At 36.4% G+C, this 14,939-nt stretch overlaps 2 long non-coding RNA genes across 6 annotated transcripts in view; one reads left to right on the forward strand and one right to left on the reverse strand.

Moving 5' to 3' along the window:
• LOC307191396 overlaps positions 1-9,121 on the forward strand; it is a 646,337-nt gene extending 637,216 nt beyond the window's left edge. For 4 of the 5 annotated variants that reach the window (XR_013829747.1, XR_013829748.1, XR_013829749.1 and 1 more), the window contains 2 exons: positions 4,287-4,409; positions 8,426-9,112. This is a non-coding gene — a long non-coding RNA (uncharacterized lncRNA). Of the gene's footprint in view, positions 1-4,286; positions 4,410-8,425 lie in introns of all 5 variants that reach the window. The other variant, XR_013829746.1, reaches the window with a different exon arrangement.
• The window catches only part of LOC307191397, a 228,626-nt gene continuing 222,032 nt past the window's right edge, over positions 8,346-14,939 (reverse strand). The window contains exon 3 of the long non-coding RNA XR_013829751.1: positions 8,346-8,432. This is a non-coding gene — a long non-coding RNA (uncharacterized lncRNA). The remainder of the gene's footprint in view (positions 8,433-14,939) is intronic.

Here is a 14,939-nt window from a genome sequence, read left to right on the forward strand (position 1 = left end):
CAGATGATTTCTAGCTATTGTGTTCCTACTTCTTCCCCTGGACCATTTGGGTGTGCTCAGTTACAGCACTGGGTCAGATGTCTTCCAACTAAACAGTGATTCCATTGCTTTTTTCTTTATTCTGTGGATATCTTAGTCACTGGCCTCCAGCAACGCTGGAATGAAGTCGCAGAGGTACATTTCAACTTGCAAAGCAATCATGAAGGTTGGCCTTGCATTTGCAGAAGGCAGTTTGTGTTTTCTTAAGGAGTTCTTATCCTCTGCCTAAATGGCTTTACTTGCCTCATGGGAATCAGCTGACTCTTTGTGTGTGATTTCACCCAACCTTTTAAGAAACTATTTCTCGTTATTTTCAACTTTGGCATTTTCAGTCAAAAATTAGCATAGATTTTTGCATAGAAAATATGAGTCTGCTTCCAAGCCTCCTAGTCAGAAAAGCTAAAATCCTTATACATGGCTACTTGGGTGTAACTAAGAAGCAATCTAGACATCCTGGTTTGCTTGTAAGCATATCATGGGTATATAGTGCCAATCTTAAATTTGAAGACGTTAGCAGTAGCTTTTAAAATCACCACACCCATATAACCCCAACCAATATTGTTACATCATTGAGCAGTGTTATCTGAAAGAATTCAGATAATTCTTTCAATTACTTCTTTTAAAGTTTTTCTCATTAATTTTCTCAAGTTCATGCAACATAATTGAAAGTCATCACCAGATCTTATTTACTTGAGTTAATGACTCTCAAAATGTATACAATACACAAAAGTCCTAGAAACCTGGACCACCTTTATAAAAAATCTTAGTGAATTCACTTTAAAGTTTGCCAACTCATGCTACCAAGCTGTGGTCCAAAGTAAAGCAACTTAGCTAATATATTTATTCTTGCCTCAACTGTTGAGTTTTATGACTGAGTGGAGTGTTTTTAGTGTTCATTTTCTTTCTTTTCCTGTTTGCATAGTTGCTTACTTGTTCTATTTTGCAATTTCCTTTCATTCGTACATAGTTAAGAGAAATAGCTGCAAAAAACAGCCATTTTCTATTTTTCCTAATAACCCCCTTTTCAATTATTCAGATTTCCTAGAAGAAGAGCATGAGGTAAGACATACATACTACTTATATTCAATGAGTGTGGGGTGCAATATTATAGAAACAAATGTGAGGATAAAAGGCAAGCAGGGCAGAGAAAGTGGTGCATTGCAGAGTTGACAGTTTTACTGGAAAGTTACAGCTGGTTACAAGGGTGATGTATCTACTAGGGGAGAAGAGGAGAAAAGCGTTTATTTGGCTTCTTTCTGTTTCCCATCCATTATTGGTTAAAATTCATCCTAAATGGCATTAACATTTTCATGTGACATCATCTGGCCCTTCCAAACAGCCTTCAGGGAAGCCAGATCCCATACGAATACAGCAACCATGGCTGGCTAGCAAACAGGTATGAGCGAGCAGATCTCTGTCTGCCGGTACCTTGTGTGTGAAGAGGGTTCTGCATGTCTCATCATCAGAGACAGTAGGAAAGCTCTAGCGTGGGAAGCCAGCAGTGTGCAATATTAGCATTGAGACAAGGCTGAGCTGCCGAATGGTCCAACATCATCACTTGTCATGGACAAGTCAGAGCTCTACGTGCTTTTCTCTGTTGAAGACTGAAGCAACCTGCCTCTATGTGGGATCTAAGAATGTCTTCCTTTTTTTTATTTTTATCTACTCGAAACACTTTCCTCAGGGTTAGTTTTATATTCTGGAGTAGTTCAAAGCATCCCATTGTGATGCCACTTTTCACCCCTTTTACAGGCACCTCACATTCAGATTTTCCTATCTAATCATTTATCTAAATTCTTCAGTGTACCTTTCTCCCCTCATGTGTTCACAGCCACCTTTTTACCTTGCAGAGTCCAAGCAAGAAGTGTCTGGATAGGGTCAAATTGTGTCTTAGTTAGTTTGGCTGGTTTAACAAAATACCAGACTTGGGGGTCTTATAAACAGAAATTACTTCTTAAAGTTCTGAGACTGGAACTCAGATCATGTTGTCAACATGGCCGGGTTCTAGCGAGGGTCCTCTTCATAGTTGCAGACTGTTGAGTTCACCTTGTGTTTTCATGTGGCAGAAAGAGATTGATCTATATCTCTGACCTTTTCTTAAAAGAGCACCTACAAATAACATCATAATGGGAATTAGATTGTAACATATGAAGTTTAGGGAGACACAAACATTGTAACAAATACTCAGTTCGAACTAATTGATCTTTTCAGTTATCCCCACATGCAAAAGTCTAAAAATGGAAATGGTACTGTATTTTTACAGAGTGCTTACCAAATATGTGAAAGGCTTATGATTCAAACCTCATTAGAACTTCATAGTATGTATTTCCAGTTAAAATCACTTTTGCTTTTATTGAAGAACTGACTAAAAAGAATTCATTATTATAGAAAACATGAATAATAGAATATTTCCCTATCCTTCTTTTACCTCCCCCCCAACCTAGAGTCAAAGTCTAAGCAAGTCTTACACCTTGCTGTGTCAAGGAGAATGGAATTTATTTCCAGTTTTACCTGTAGCAGACTGAGGAAGCTATTGATATACTAAGCACTGGTCCTTTTGGACTTTCAGACCACAAAGCAAATTTTTAAGATGTCTTTTTGCAGCCAGTTAGGTTAGCTTGTTTTTTAACTGACTCCCGTGCATCACATTCTGCTTCTTTGGTGTGTTCTGATGATGGATAGGAGGAGAGTTGATCGGAGCGGCAATCACAGGCGCTCTCAAGGTGTCCCTTTCAGAGAATGCTGTTAGTCCTTTTACTGAGCAAATCCTCTTACGTCTTTGAAGAAAGAAGGCGGTTCTCTCTGCCTGTTGAGCAAGTTCAATTTAAAACCTTGTGGGGAGATTTCACAGCATGCAAGCAGAAACAGTTTTATTGCCTCTATTTTCAGAATCTCTTTCCAAATTACAATAATATGCCTGAGAAGAATATGAGAAAAGCAATCTTTGGGGGCTAAAACATTTTACCTTTTAAACCCAAAATATAAGTAAAGGAATCACTTGGCTTATAAGAGTTTATTTTCCAATTTTCCTCTCATAACTTACCCCCTGTGGAAGTAGATGAATTTTCATTTCCCCAAAAAAGATGCTTAAAAGATACTGGAAAACTAAGTTATTGTATTAATGTGCACTTAAAATATATTACTTATTATTCATCATGCTTAAGAAAAGCTTTATTTAGTTTCATAATCCGCTAAGACGTTTTCCTTCACATTCCTGGGGGAAATGAAAGCATTTATATTTTGACTGACATGATTGGGGATTATTGGTGATGCACCGTATTGTTTTTTACATAGCATAACTTATTTTTAGTTACATGTTTCTTACTGTACAATTAAATTTTGTTGCTTTTAATATTTACCATGAGAGGTAGACCTGGAAATTACAGTTGGATAAATCTTTGTAGAACTCAAAAATTATTATAGAAAATTTACAGCTGAAATAGGCAACATCGTAGATAACTACCTTTGGATATTTTGCAATTGCTGCATTGATTTAATACATCAGCTTATTTTATGCATAATCTATTCCCTGAGCAGAGTTCTTTGAGGATTCTGAAAAATGTTTACATATACTGATAAATTTAGGCAGGGGGAAATCAGGTACTAATGTATCTGGCTGTGAGAGCAGTTGCTAAGTAGATATTTCTTTTGTCAGTACAGTCTATAGTACTTGCTAGGGTTGCAAGACTGTGGCATGAGGATAAAAGTCTGTATTTAGAGCTCTGGCCAATTCTCTGCTATTTTACTACTAAGACTTCAGTGACTCACTCTTCTCTTTCATGTATAGTAGATGAAATGAAATTTTTGCCTGATTAAGTACTTGCCCTTACTTTTCAGAAAAATAAAAATAGGCATATTACCAATGCCAAAAGAAAAACCATTGATACCTTAGCAAGAATGTGAAAGTAGATCGTTTTCGCCTTTTTGAAGAAAAAAGGAAAACTTAAAATAGAAAGAATACTATTATAATTGTGTTTTATCAGACATGAAAACATTTTTTTAAATGCATTAATTTTTAAGCACTTATCCAGAGCTGAGTCACTAACAACTTCAGATCTCTGGGACGTATTTTAAATTCTGAAGTAAGATGGGAAAACCATCTCTAGGCAACCCATCTCTAGGCAACTAAAACAGTCATCATAGCCAGAAACTTTATTAGAAGGAGGAGGCCTAATAACTCAGAGCCGAATATCTACATACATACATCCATATTTTAAAGTAAGAAGATTGGGTTTTTTGTTCCTCAGCTCACTGCCTATTAGAAACACCACTACGAGGGAGCTGGCATCACTAGAGGCAAGTGCAATGATACAAGGAGAGGCAGAAGCCTGAGCAAATGCTATCAAGAGAGGAGGAAAAAAATGTTTCAGGTAAGATGAGACCATGTAGCACAGGCACCCTGAGTGCAGCATTGAATTGTGTCACAGAAAGAGGAAAGTGTATAATAGTAAAAATTTCTTTTTAAAAAAAGATTATTTATTTTGGAAAATTCACTTTTTAAGTACACTATTCTGACAATACCCTCCAATTTTTCCAATAGTAAATAATATCTTTTAAATTCTTTTAGCATATAAAATCTTGTCCATCTAGGAGATCCTATTTCAAACCCTCCAGGTTAGCAAAAAGTTTGGAAATACCAAGTGTTTTGGCAATGTAGTGTAATGCCAAGTCATAAAATGCTGATGGGAGTCCTGAAAAACAAGAATAAGCTAGTAAACTTGAATGTATGTATATAGTAGCAATTACAGCTTCCTGTAGAGGAAAAAATCACTGGTATGTACTAGGGCATATGGAAAATAATATTCTTAGCAACACAGCTGTAATTGAAAAAAAGTGGAGAAAAATAAATGGCTATCAAAATTAATGATTATTAATAAATTATAGTACAGTCACTCAATAGCATAATTTAAAGCAGTGAAAATAAACTAGAGCTATATGTAAAAAACGTATATATCTTAAATAATATTGAACAGCAAAATAAGCTTGTAGAAGATTAACTACACTATGGTTACATTTTTATAAAGTTCAATGCAAGCTGAACAAAATAGTATGATGGGGTTAGTGTTTTGCCAAAATATATCCACTTTTCCCTTGAACAATGTGGCTCTGCCTAGATGCAGCTTTTTTTCAGTAGTAACTACTACAGTGCTACACATTCAGCAGATACAGACCACAGATACAGAGGGTGGGCACCCCTCACCCGCGCACTGTTCAAGGGTCAACTATAGCTGCAACACACTCTGTGAGAAGAGACCTCATTTCACTATATGGGAAGTTTACTCCAAGTGAAATCTCAGACATGGTTTTCAGGTGAGTTTTTGTTTTGTATATGAAAATGCTTTGTTTCACTCAAACATTTTTAGTGATGGGAGTTTCTCTATTCTACTGTTAGTTGATAATGAAAGGTTGGCTATTATATTCAATACTTTATATGTTCGAGAACTTTATATAGCTAATATGTTTGAATGGAGTTTGAAGATATTGGACAGATTCATAGAAGAGTCAGTAGCAGGTTAGGCAGATACTTTGAACAATTACTTAAGATGCAGTAAATCCAGTTTCTTATAAGATGTACCTGACCTTCTAGTATAATAGATTCCCTAATCATACTCATAGCTCTGGTATTGGACTTACAGTCTCCATATGGGGGTGCATCGACCAGTGGAATCAGTAGACACTAAGAGAGTTATTAGAGAGGGAGGCAAATTGTATTTTAAAAATAAAGTTAAATATTAAAATCTTTTAGGTTTCATATATAGGTTAACAATGATGTCTTCCCTTAATCTATAGATGAGATTTTCCTATGTCTAATAATGTAGCTCAAGGTGATTCATATAAATTGGAGAATAGTCTCTTTCTTGGGTAGATGATGAGGTTAAAGTAATAAATGTAACAAGAAACCTGTTTCAAACTTCAAAATTGTCAAGAAGATTCTTTAGCAGTCTATGATTAATGATGAAACTGAAGTCATCGTGGTTAGGGAAATTTTCAAAAGTTCAGCCCCAAGGATATAAGGAAAAACTTTACTCTTTATTTCATTTGGGACATCTGAAATTCAGCACAACAATGTGTGCTTTAGAATGTTTTCACTAAATTTGATAAATGTTCGTCAGGTGATTCTGAAGTTTCTGCTTAGTAGTAAAAGTTAAAACATCAAATACCTAACTAGTCACATACCTTGGTCAGCATCTAGTGCTGGAAAACAGAAATTCCTAAAATAAAAAGTATATTGAATATATTTGAGAACAATGTATTTAAAACAATGTATTCAGTTTGCTATACGGTGGCTTAAAAATAGATTTTCAAAACTCGTCTTAGATTGTTTGCCATAGACTGTTTTTAGTAAAGAAACTTACCATTTCTGGTACTTTAGCATCCTGTGAAAAAAATAAGTTATTGACAATAAATGTTTTCCATAACAAAATATTTTAAGGTAAAAACTTGCAAATGTCATTATCAATGTTAGAACTGTTTTATCTGTGATTTTAAAAAGAATTTAATATAAGTTTCCAGCTATAGCTATATACCTGAAATGCAGTCCTTACATCATTCAGAGAAACATTTCAGAAACAGACATGAAAACCCCCAGTGAACAAAATACTATCATCAATGTGGTTAGTTTTATAAAAACAGGACCTTCAATAGTAAAAATTTTTATTATGTAATGACATGGGTAATGGCTTTGAGACTTTTGTTATGTTAAAAAGCTTACCTGGGTATTAGGGTAACGAATGTAAAAATAATTGGCAGAGTTAAATTGAACATTTTCTTTTCACCAAGCCAGGGGTTTTACAGGAGTTGACATTTTCTGTGATGTAGTTGTCAGTCATGTGTTACCTAGCAGATTGTTCTAAATTTAAAAGCATAACAATTTGCCCCTTTAAAATATAGTTTTTGAAGAGGAAATACACTTATGTGGTTCAAAATGCAAGAATAAAAAGTAGTGTAGAGTGAGTGAATAGCCTCCTTTCTCTAGCCAGTCTCTTGCATATTCTTCCAGACTTTATATAAGAAAATGCATTTTTATCTCCCCCTCTCTCTTTTCACACAGAATTTAGCATATTATACATACAAGTCTTGGAGGTCTTTCTATAACATCATGATTCTTATTTTTAAAATAGCTGTTTGAGATTTTTTTATATGGATTTCCCACAATTAATTTACAAGTCCCATTTGTGGTAGGCTGTGTTCAGCAATATCCATTTCCTGACCTTTGAGATCACACTTCTCTATCACTTTCCAGCCCCATGTCTTGTTTTGACCAATGAAACATGAGTAGCAGTGACATGTCTCTTACAGGACAAACTTTAAGGGACAGTGAATATTTTGTCATGTTCTCTCTTTTCTTACCCTTCCCTCTCCTTCTTCTTAACCAGACAATGAAACCAGTACAATTCCTTTTTCAACCTGGAAAAGGGTACTCTTGCCATGTGTACTCCAGAAGGAGTACAGTAATTAGGACCCGTGCTAGTTAATTAAACACCTTGTGTGAATGAGAAACACTGCTAAAATCCACAAGGCGTATGTTTTCATTTGTTACCATATCATGATTGACATGAAAAATGATACCAGAATTAGTGTGCTACCATAACATAGACCTATGTGTCATCGTCATCCTGGTTAGGAAATAAGTTGCAAGAAAAAAATTTTTAAGTAAGTTGGAAGGATGGAGGTCTACATTAAGCTTTGGAGAACCAGTGATAAAACTGTAGTCTGCAGTAACTTGCAAGTTAGTAACATCCTTTATAGTTTGGTTAACGGGTTGGAAAACAGAATACTAGTAGTGTGGGTTGTCTACTGTTAACTATACTTGAAGAAGAAATAAATAAGCCCAGAGCAGAAATTGGCAGTTTGAAAGGAAAAATGAAAAGGAAGAAGACAGTCCTGAAAGTTAGGACTTGAGGCTTGTAAGAGGAAATTGTGTCTTGATTTCTAACTGTAAAAGGTAAAATTAAGAGAAAAAGCCTGTGAAATCAGCCTTGTAGCAAAGATCATATAAAACATATGGACCATAAAATAAGAGCTAAAACATTTGAACAGGTTAAGTGGCCTGCAATACATTTTTTTGTTGGAAAGATGGTTTAGTGAAAAAAGACTAAGGATGTGATTTTCTTTAAAATATAACTCTGATAGCTCAAGGTATCTGCAATTAAGTATACATAGAGGGGAATGTCCTGGGAAGAATCTGACTGTGGCTATTTGTATGTACCTAATGATGATTGAAATCAAATAAATAAGAGGTCAATAAATTATTTCAGAGTTATACTATGAAGAGAAACACTAACCTGGACTGAAGTAGACTGTTGTGCTTCTCTTTGTGGGCAGAAAATGGGCTGAGAAAGCTTTGCACCACTTAAAAAGTTATGTTGTCACATGTCTTCTTCAGTTGTAGCCTAGGAAGATAATGGAAAAAGAATTACCTCCCAGAGGGTGGACTCAAGGACCATGGATCGCTGTGGACTGGGAATTACTCTTAGGTTAGGAAGACAAATCAGAGGCTTATTCTCCACTTTCTTCTGCATTTGGCCAGCGTGAATTGGCCTTGCTAAACGTGAGTAATTGCTGCATGTTTCTCAGTATTTCTCCGTCTGAATAGAGGTGTTCATAGCAGGTATGCTGTCCTTGTTTCACTACTCTGGGTCTGGCAGAGGGTGTGCCAGAATGACTGTCTGAGACCTAGGGCTTGAAGATCAAAGCAGTAAATGGACGGGGTGTTTGGGTAGTTTCCCTGGGGAGGAGGTGAGTGTGTAAGCGAGAGAGGGAGGAAACCAAAGATTTGCTGATCTGAAGATTGTGGTCAGTCCTATTAGTTCACTAATATTCAGTTTCCTACCATAGAAGAGAATTATGTTCAAATTACTACTCTCATTGGCCAAAATTGGCCACGTGCCTTGCTTTTACCAAAATAAATAAATAAATAGAATTGATACGGTCAGCATTTTTATAGCATAGGGCAGACTTTGACATTTTCTTTTCCATCACTGCAGCCCTCAGTGTTTCCGGACAGTTCCTGTTCCATAAGCTTCTAGTAGGTGAATAAATTCTCTAAGCAGAGCCCATGTAAAGACCCTCACTGAGCATGGAGGATGAAATAAATAAAAGTTTCCTGTTTTAAACCATTACAATTGTGGTGTTGTCTGTTGAACCTAACATCGCCTATTCTGATACATAAGTTTTCTCCTGTTGCTCTAACAAATACAATTGCAGTGACTTACACATCCTTTCGAAAATGTGCAAGGGGACCTGAAGTTTAAATTCTCAAAAGTAAACATTTTGAAAATGAGCAAAAAATGTATGTGAGAGAAACATCCTTTGGAGAAAGCATTTTTTAAAATGGTATTTAAAATTTTTTTATCTGTATTGGCTTCAGAATCACATACATACTATCAAAAACCTTTTCTATAAAATTGTAAGTGTAGACACTTAGAATTTTTCTAACAGATTAAAATCTTCCATGCAGAGTTTCAGTGGGTTTTGAATCTAATTTAAAAATCTAACATCTGATTGAAAAAACTACTAACTTATGTAAGGAAAGGTATACATTTACAAAGGAAATTACAGTACTAAAGGAGGAACATCATATGATCATACTGCTAGATGTATACATAGTATTTGATAAAGGTCACAACTAGGACCATAAGGTAGTTTTCTTAATCTGAGAGATGGTTATCTATAAAAAATATTTGGCAGACTTTATTCTTTCTACTTGAGATTAGGAATAAGAGGATGTCAGCTTAGCTTACGACATTTCTATTAAACATTGTACTGAAGGTCTTACCCAGTGCTGTAAGTCATGAAAAAGAAGAGTTAGAGACAGATCTGCCTTTTTTTTTTTTTTTTTTGCCGTACGTGAGCCTCTCACTGTTGTGGCCTCTCCCATTGTGGAGCACAGGCTCCGGACGCGCAGGCTCAGCGGCCATGGCTCACGGGCCCAGCCGCTCCGCGGCATGTGGGATCTTCCCTGACCGGGGCACGAACCCGTGTCCCCTGCATCGGCAGGCGGACTCTCAACCATTGCACCACCAGGGAAGCCCCTGCCATTTTTAATAGTTGACATGACTGTGATTAGAGAAAATCCAAAAGAATGAATAAATGACTTAATCAGCAAATTTAGCATGATCACTGGATATAAGATCAGTATATAAAATCAATTGCATGTCTATATATCAGCAACAGACGACTAGACATGATATTTTTAAAAGTTTTCAACTATGTAGGGAAAATGTTACCATTTTATAAACCAGCAAACTTCTAGGAATAGATATAATTTTTCAACAGCCGCCACTACAAAACTGTCACAAGTGCTACTACTCTATACGAAAAAGAGTGGCATACCATTGACAAAAAAATATTAAAGTAGGCCTAAGTATAGAAATTTATGATGTTTACTGATGGAAAGATTCAGTACTATAAAGATGGCAGTCCTACATAAATTGATATATAGCTTTACTGTCATCCCAATAAAATGTCTACCTATTTTGCGTTTTTGGAAATTAACAAGTTCATTTTAAAATTTATATGAAATGCAAAGGAGAATCATTTAAGTAACAGAAGGTGAATTTGGTCTGTGCTGTTATTCTCACACTCACTAGAAAGCGCTTTTCCTCCTCTGACAAGATGAGGGAAAATCCAATTTCCATTGGCACCAGTTTGTCAAAATACTTTTACCTGCCCCCTGCCCCCCCCTGCCCCCCCGTTCTCTGTTGACAGTCTCTGCAGTTACCTTAATGTAATGCTAAGAAACCACTTTTTTTTTTTTTGGCCTAGGGACCTTTAGTTGCTTCAAAACTTAGTCTAGGGAGCACAGGTAGCTGAATTAAAGCTTGCTTAAAGTTTCTCCACATCATGAAAGACTACGTATTAAATAAAGACCTCCTTGATCCAACAGACAAAAGAACCTGCTTAGAGTTGTACCTTTAACAAAATAATTTTTAATAAAACTAATACATCTCAGCAAGACTAATTGCTATCTCTGCTTCCAGAATCCAAATGGCAATAAACAAAATTCACAAAAAGCCTGGCGTTCAATATTATATTCATATCCAGATGACTCTTTCTTACTCTGAGGAGTGCCTTTCCCAGTAATTTTCTATCTCATCAAACTCCTGGTCTCAGCTTAAGGTAAATTTCTGGGAGCTTTCACAGCCTTCTCATTCTGAGTTAGGTGCTTCTCCTCTGTGTAATCTTGGGACCCTGCTTATTTATGTCTCGTGGATCATTGTAACCATTGTGTTACAGAAATTTTAAACTCAATACATTTGTATTCAGTTCAGCTGAGCTTCAGAATAAAAGAGACCCCAATGTCTCAAAACCAATACAATGTCTCAAAAACAATAGAGGTTTACTGATCACTCAAGTTAACAGTTCAAGGAAAGTATGTCTAGTTCTCAGGTATCTCTCATCCATGAACTGAGGCACCATCTGCTTTCTCTAGGACAGCACAGTCACTTGCATTCAGTGGCAGGAGAAGATAAAACAAGAAATATGCACAGGGGAATTTTTTATCCAGGTCTGGAAGTGGTACACATCACTGCAGTTATATTCTCTTGCATAGAGCTCAGTTACGTGGTTCATTTAACTACTGGGGACTCTGGGAAATGTAGACAGGGTAGCCCATATTAGAAACCTCTGACAAAAGGTTCAAACCAAATTCATTGTTTCCTGACACCTCTTCCCTTTACTATCCTCCTAATGTGTTTGATTATATCTCCCTCCATTCATTCTCTAAATGTATAAAATGTAGAATCTTCATTTTACTCTATTTGATTATGGAGTCAAAGGAAGACCATTCGGCTCTTTGAGGGTGCTGTCTCAACAATATACAAATGGACCTCTCTACACTGAAGTGCATTGTTTTAAACCATTACCCTAGTGTAGATAACAATATCTCTTACATAATCATTTTGAAAGTCAAACTTGTCTTACCACCACTAGTGCTTCTTTATTAAGCAACCTTTCCAGAATCTAAGCAAGCAGTTTTCAAACTTTATAAATCTGCTATGATATTCTCTTAACTGAGTCTCCATTATGAGTTCTGTTTTTAGGGGTTCCCATTTCCTAGGGATTGAAATTAAACCCCAATATGGTGTTCAATGCCTTTCATAATCAGAATCTGCTATCTCCAACAGCGTTCCCCCTTCTCCTTACCCGCTGTACTTCAGACACAGGATACTATTTCCTGCCCTTGAATAAAACATGCAATTTTCGGTCTCTGAATCTTTCCTTCCTCTGCCAAAAACAGCCTTTTCCCTTACCCCTTCTCTCATTTTCCTTCTCTGCCTTGATATAGCTAACCTTAAGGTATAACTCAAATGTTACATATTTTGCAAGGCTTCTCTTTCTTAATATCCATAATCTCAATCACTTTTTCCTTTTTGCTCCCACAGGAAATGTTTACAGTTGTTTTACACCATTTATCACTGTGGACTTGCATTGTAGTTACTTGTGAATGTGTGTCTCTTTACCTTCACCCAGGATTGACTGAGATTCTTGATATAGACTGAGATTCTTCATAGTAGTTATAGCATCTTATCCGCCTCTGTGTCTCTAGTGTATGTCCACAAATTAAATACTTGTGGGATTGAATTGTAATAATCCGGGTACTTGTTTATCAATGTTTTAAGAAAAAACAAAAAGCCGAAAATCCCTTATGTGTTTTTTCTTGATTCTTACGAAGAGAGCTTCGAAATAGTTCTTAGGAATTAAGAGAACATTTTGTGAACAAATATAAAAATCCAGGTATGACAACAGAATTTATTATTTAAATGAATCTTCTCAAATAGCATTAATCAAGTGTTGTAAGTGGATATTGCTTATATACTGCTATAAAGCCATATGACCAAGCCACACGGGCTTCACTAAGAATACACAATGAGTATTTTAAAATTCTATATAAGATCTACTTCAGGCTGTGAGTGATCTATATACCAAGAATACATTTTCTATGGTTACGGAAGGAGGGAGAAGAACCTACTAGAAAATATATGGATGAATACAAATTTGCCTTTGATGGGCTTATGCAAGAAAAACAGCTAAGGCAGTTTATCAGTGACTGACAAGTACTTTGCAAGTCAGAAGACTATTTTTTGATGCCAGAATTAGAGATCAGAACCACCTGTGTTCAATAGAGAATGCCACCTTTTGCCTTTTTCCAGACCCTCTCAGTTGCTGTACACAGACTGACCTAACTAATCTCTACCTTAATCAAGGAGTATATGCAAAGAGCTCCAGCTTTACCAGATGGTTAAGTATAGAATACATCTACTGCCAAAGATCTGTTGTCCCGTATATAATAGTGTGAGCTTTGAATAACCACGTGACCCCTGGGGATCAAACTTGTACCACCCTCTGCTCCACTGCCTTGGCCTGGGGTTCTTCCTCCATGACTCTGCCTGGTACTACAGTTGTCTGCTGTAGCTGAAGCCTTACCTAGAACCTCAGCTCTATTGTTTGCAGCTGACACTTTAACACTGTCTGAAACCCTGTCTTCTGGGTGACGAATTATTTTCTATATCCTCAATACTAACTAGGATCTTACAGTGATGAGCTTTCCAACTCAAACCTGTTTTTCCCTGTTACCTGCTTTCTGGGCTCTTTGCCTGTGATCCAGATTTTGGCTAGGACTTCAACTTCTGACTTGATCAAATCAGAGAAGGCTTTGTCTCTTAAGTCACTAACAATTGGATAGCATGACTCTCTCTTCCTATCCTGTTTTCTAAAGAGCTAATCCTACAAATGGGTCCATTTCCCCAGCTTGCTCTTTTATCTTCTCTGCCTGCTTCTGCCCGAGTTGAGAAAATCTCCGTCTGTTTTGGATCCAGTTTTGGCCTATGAAAATGGTTACTACAGAACATTGCGATTTTTGTTTACAGCAGCTACTGTTCTATCTGCAAATGGACATAATTTGTCCCTTGATTCCTCTGAGGCCAGTGACCCAAGGGTTTGTGCATAATCACACTGCATTTTGCAAGTCTCTACACAGCATATGTAGACATACGTATTAGCTTTCATTCCTGTTTCTATAGCAGAGGTGAGCTTGTCTGTTATTCTCTGACGTTTCATGTCTTATTAAGCTTGTAGCTACTATCTTTTCTCCCCCTTCCTCATTCCTTCTCCACACAGTCAGGGTAAGGGTACTAAGGCAGCTGGCACAAAGGAAATATCACAGTAGTTAAGAGGGCAGACTATGACGTTTTGTCATTGAATTTTTTAAAAACTAGCTGTGTTTCCTTAGGCAAATCATCTACCCTCTCAACCTCAGTTATTTCCCTTATCTGTAAATTGGAAAGAATAATATATTTTATTCTGTTGTGAAAATTTTAAAACAGACTCAATGTAAAGAGCCTGTTATAATACTCAGCATATTAAGGCTTAGTGGATGTTAGCTATGATTACGATAAGCATTTAAAATGTTTGTTAAATAAATGAGACTAAATAAGAAATCATTAGACTAGGAAAACAAAGGGAAATTATTGTCTATGGAATACAAATTAAGACTACTTGTGCAAATAAAATCCAGGAGGATATTTTGATGTAATGATACTTGAAGGGGGAAGAAAAGTTATCAGGAAAACATTTTATTATTTATTTGTTTCTGTTAGCAAGACATTAGAAACATAACTAAAACAAAAATGTATAGGAGAAAGTTTCAGTAGTGTGAGATATAGTCTAGTTGGTAAATTAAAGGTAATTACAGAAGTGATGTCAGCATCATGGTTCCTCTTTTTAGTTCCCCCTTTTCAATAAAAAGTTAGACATTTATTCATGAACAAAAGTGCCTTTGTGGGAGCTGTGGCATCCAGCACCATATGCCAAGGGACGTAAGAGGAGTCTCACCCATCTGTGTATCCAGCAAGAGGTAGACAGACTTTAGCATGGACTGTGGAACCAGAAGAGAAGCA

The sequence above is a fragment of the Stenella coeruleoalba genome (genome assembly GCF_951394435.1).
Source record: "Stenella coeruleoalba genome assembly, chromosome: 9".
Classification (NCBI taxonomy): domain Eukaryota; kingdom Metazoa; phylum Chordata; class Mammalia; order Artiodactyla; family Delphinidae; genus Stenella; species Stenella coeruleoalba.